Source organism: Furipterus horrens, unplaced genomic scaffold, assembly GCF_987537825.1.
Source record: "Furipterus horrens unplaced genomic scaffold, mFurHor1.1.pri manual_scaffold_7, whole genome shotgun sequence".
NCBI lineage: Eukaryota > Metazoa > Chordata > Mammalia > Chiroptera > Furipteridae > Furipterus > Furipterus horrens.
Genome location: NW_028327177.1, coordinates 119,366,342 through 119,371,794, shown reverse-complemented (window position 1 = coordinate 119,371,794; position 5,453 = coordinate 119,366,342).

Genomic DNA, 5,453 nt, shown 5'->3' with positions numbered 1-5,453 from the left:
TAGGAGTTAAAGAGATAAAAGTTACAGTTATTGCTCATCTCCAAATGGCACATTGTTTTCAAATTTTGCTCATAGTCACAGAACTAAGATTGTGACCATCAAAATACAGACTAGGAGAAAACTCCTAAAAAAAAATCCTGGCTGTCACACCTTTGTTAAATCCTCTGATGGCTCCTTGTAAAACCTCTTTAATTGAACAGAATGGTTCAGGGGCCTAACATTAAAGCAAGATTCCTAATAAGCTCAAGGGACCCATAATTATGTTTAGAGTAAGGTCTCACAAAGACAACAGTGTACTTCATTTTGCACAGTGAAGAGAATTTTTTAGTATTTAAGATAATTTTGTTTCCAGAAGTGCCAATAGCTTGGATTTTTTAAAAACTGTGACTTGGTTGTACACATTTTATTGGCAGGAAGTAGACTGAGAAAGTCCCTCTGTAGATGTGACTGAGGAAAATTACAGAACAGGAAGATTGACCCAAAGAGTACAGTTAGGAGCCAAGGAGGACAATGAACTGTGGAACTTCTCCCATGGACCATGACTAGACCATCAAGAAACACTTCCTGTCCCCAGAGTAGAAGCTTCACCACATTTTCCCAGAGAAATTTCAGAATTGCTATGGACTAATAACAATGATGAATGACCCATTCTTCCCCTTTCCAGGTTCTACTAAAACTCTGTTCCACCGTTATAGATCATGTATGTTGTTGGTGGTGGTGGTTAGGTTACACATAAGATTCCTTTATCTGTACTTAGATTCCAGAAGTAAGAGAAGTTGAAATCAGTCATAATGTATTCAATAGATAAGTGAATCCTAGATCCTAATGCCATAACTGAATGAGATTTTTGAATGTCTTCATGAGCAGGTGAATGTATTTTCCCTATAGAAGGAAAATAAATTTTTGTGACCAAAAGGATGACTATAGTAGGCTGTTACTTATTAACAATTACTCATTCACATTTTGTCACTGTCAAGCATCTCTAAGGGACAGAGAGTGATAGCTCATTGACTCATAGCTTATCCATGTGACTTACTTTGGCCAATAAATAATGAGAAAAGGTGATATTTGCTACATTTGGGTTGGTTCATATCTCTTATGTTCTTACCCTCATTCATGAAAAGAACATGTGCCAAATATGAGTTGCTTTTTCAGCCTGGGTTCTAGAACAAAAAGCCAATGAAGCAAAGCCCAGCCAAGTCCAGCCAAGACAATCAGAATTACAGTATAACATGTAATATGAACAAAAAATAAATGATATTGCAAGCCATAGAGACAATGAGTTATTACCACAGCAATGCTGAATAAAATACTCTCTAATTTGTGTTATTAGACTTATATAAACTTATTATCAAAACCAAGAAAGAAAAAAAAAGAAAACAAGAAAATACATAGGCCATCTCTCTCATAAACATATAATTTCTAAACAAACTATTGTCAAACTGAATCTAGCATTGCATGAAAAGGATATCTGATGAATAACCCATTCATGGGTTATCTCATGAATGTAAGGTTGACTCAACAGAAATTGTGTCAATATAACTTATTACATTTAAAAATACAGAAAAATATTATATGATCACCATAAATGGATAAAGAGCATTTAATAAAATTTAACCTTCATTTGTTTTTAAATGCATTTCAAGAAAGAGAACTGTCCTTGATCTGAAAAAAAAACTACCTATGATGAACCTACAGCAAACATCTACTCAAAAGTAATAATTAAAATAATTTCTTTTTATTTCAAGAAAAATGTGTTTATTGGATGATCTAAGAAACTGTACACAAAGGTTTTTAAAAAGAAAAAAATAAGAATTGGAAATGAAGAATAAACAATATCCTATTTCATAGATGATATGACAGACAGCCATTTGAGAAAAGTAAATATTACTGTGTTCCTTTCTAAACCTTACCTTTTTTATATGTTTGTATGCTAAGCATGTACACATTAAAAAAGTAAGGATCTTCAAATAATATATGAGATTTTAGAAAGTATTAAGCAAGGTTGCCAAACATAATATTAACAAACAAATGCGAACTGCATTTTATATACCAGTAACAAAGTGAAAATATAATTTAAAAGATACACAATTTAAAATAGCAGCAGGACTTCCGGCCAAGATGGAGGCTTAGACGGACACGCTAGGTCTCCCTCTACAACTAGAGAGGAATACAACTACTTCAAAACAAAGGATAACTAGAAATTCCAGAAAATAAAACTACACGGAAGCCCAACATATGAAGTTATAAACCAGCGGTGCCATTTGGGCAGGTAAGAGTTAAAGAGGGCAGCACTGTTTGCGATCGCACCTGAGACCGCGGCGGGGCGGCAAGAAATCCCGGCTGCGGTTGGGCCCCTGGCAGTGCGCAACCCCGGCGCTGGGGAGAGCAGCCACCGCATCGCCTTGAACAGTGAGGCCCAGGGGGCGGGAGGACGGATCCTGGTCTCCTAGCTGAATAACTGTGTGAATCCATCTTGGACCCCCGCCCCCAAAGAAAGCACCACAGGGCTGCGAAATAGGTCGCAGACAGGCGCCGGTCGCTGATTTGTGATGCGTACACAGGCACTGCCCCCTACAGCCGGCCCAAGAAAACAAAACGCATCTGTCAAAATGAGGCAGACAACTATATGAAATCCCGGTGACACAACTCACCAGACAACAGATAGAGAACCTGAAAGATGAACAGATAAGAAACCTGTCAGAGGCTCAGTTCTGGGCCATTGTTATCAGGTGGCTTACAGAATTCACAAAAGAGCAGGAAAAAGATAAGAAAGAAGCGAAAAACATTCATAACGAAAGGAACAAAACCACATACGAGACAGATGGTGAGGAAAAAAAATCCAGAGTTCATTTCAACAAACTGGAATATGGAGAAGGAACAAGCAGTCAACCAATGCAGAGAGAGGAAATGGGAAGCAACAATCAGAGGATCAGAAACCTCTGGGACAGCTATAAAAGGCCCAACATAAGAATCATTGGTTTGCCAGAGAGGGAGGAAGATGAACTAGAACTTGAAAAATTGAGTGAAAATATAATAAAGGAGAACTTCCCAGACTTGGGGAAGGGAATAGACTTGCAGGTCCAAGAAGCAAGGAGAGTTCCCAAGAGACTGGACCCAGGGAGAACCACTCCAAGACACATTATAATCAAAATGTCAAAAATTAAAGATAAAGAGAGAATCTTAAAAGCAGCAAGAGAGAAGAAAAGAATTATGTACAAAGGGGTCCCAATTAGACTATCAGCTGACTTCTCAAGGGAGACCCTACAGGCAAGAAGGGACTGGCAAGAAATATTCAAAGTAATGAAAATCCAAAACCTACAACCACAAATACTCTATCCAGCGAAATTGTCATTCAGAATAGAAGGACAGAGAAAGTGTTTCCAGGACAAAATAAAACTGAAAGAGTTCATTAGATCCAAACCACTGTTATATGAGATGTTAAAGGGACTGGTTTAAAAAACAGAAGCTAGGGAGATGAAACAAAGGCAAACTAAACAGGCAACCAGAGTGGAAAAGGAACTGTGGGTACAGGAAGCATATTGGGGGGAGGTCAACAGGGAGGGGGAGTGGGGAGAGGGAGGGAGATGATATAGGAATTGGGGATCATGGTAGGAGGGAATGGAATAGACGGAGAGAGGTTGGGAGGAACTGTATGCGCAACTAATGGACATAATCTAAAAGGGGGGGACAACTGGAGGGAGGGGGGCCACCGGGTGGAGGGGAGCAGAGGGAAGGGAAATTGGCACAAATGTAATATTTTAATCAATAAAACACATTAAATCTGAAAAAAAATAAATAAAATAAAATATCAGCAAAAACATAATATATATAGAAAGAAGTCGAACACACTATGTGCAAAGTCTTATGTGGACATTTTTAAAATTTGAAAGCCATAAAGGAGATCAAATAAATAAAATTCTTTTTTATCTATGAACATGATAAGTTCTATTTTAGAAATGACAATGCTCTCCAAATTAATCTCTAGATAAAGTGCAGTTCAAAATGGAATTCCAAGAGGATTTCTGTGGAACTTGATAAGTAATACCAAAATTTATAAACAATGGCAAATGATCAAGAATAATCAAAACTAAAGACACTAGGCTTACCAGATATCAAGACTTTTAATGAAGTTCTAGTAATGCAGACAAAGTGGTGTTGATGTAGAAATATAAAGTTAAACAAAAGACTAAAAAACCCAGGCAACATATTCTACCAATAAAAAATAGGTATTTCTATTTATTAAGAATATAATAAAGAATGTAAAAAGACAACTTACAAAAGGGGTGAAATATGTGACACAAATAAACTGACAAAGAATTCAATTCTGAAATATACAATGTCCTCACCTGAACATGCTTATACAGAAGAAAGATCATGCTTTTCCCATAAACATGCAAAGAATAAATAAAATCCTTAATACTGGTCATGAAAAAAGAATGGTATCAATGAGATATCATTTCACATCCACCAGATTGTTAATAATAACATAACGATAATAATGAAGTTTCACAATACCAAATTTTATTTGGCACACCACATCATGTTATATCTTGTCCACTACTGGTTGGTTTATAAAATAGTGCTGCTACTCCAGAAAAACCTACCTGGAATTACCTCTAAAGCTGAACATGCTCTTTTTCTGTGACCCAGTTATTATAATCCTAGATAAGTACACCAGAGGAACTTATACATGGGCTACAGGTGACATTGTTTATAATAGAAAAAGATTAAAGACCATCTAACTGTCCAGCAACCGTGGAATGCATAACTAAATTGTTGTATAGTCACAGCATGGTATAGAATGTAACAATGAAAATGAATTTCATGTATACATATCAGTGTAAATGAGTCTCAAAATTCAACTTGAAAAACAAAAGCAAGTTAATAGAAGCATTTATTTTGCATGGGTCTATTTACATAAATGTTAAAAATTGACAAATTAAAAACTATGTTGCTTAGGAATGAATACAGACATAGTAATATTTTAAAGAAAAATGGAAACATGAATAACAAAACTCAGGATAGTGTTTATTTTTGGAGCAGAAGGGAGATGTATATATGGAGGGGCTCAAAGGCACAGGGATTGTTCTAGTTCTTATGCTCTGTAACTGCAAGTTTGCTTGTTTTATTATAATCTATTACTATTCTTTAAATAGTACTTATACATTTTATATGTATGCTGTATATCACAATTTTTTAAAAAGCAGAAAGAAAGTGGCTAGCTTGTAGAGATGACAAATACATTCCAGTTGGACAAATGAGTAAAGCCAACTCTTATAATGTGATATGAATAGGTATTTGTGGTTTTGGAATAAAAAAATAAAAATCCAGTGATAACATTTTACATGGATTTTTAAAAAATGCTTCCCAGTTCCCATGGAGAACCCTGAGTATGCCATGGTTTCTTGAAGTAAAATGACTACTGTATTATTTAGGATTCCTTTAGGTTA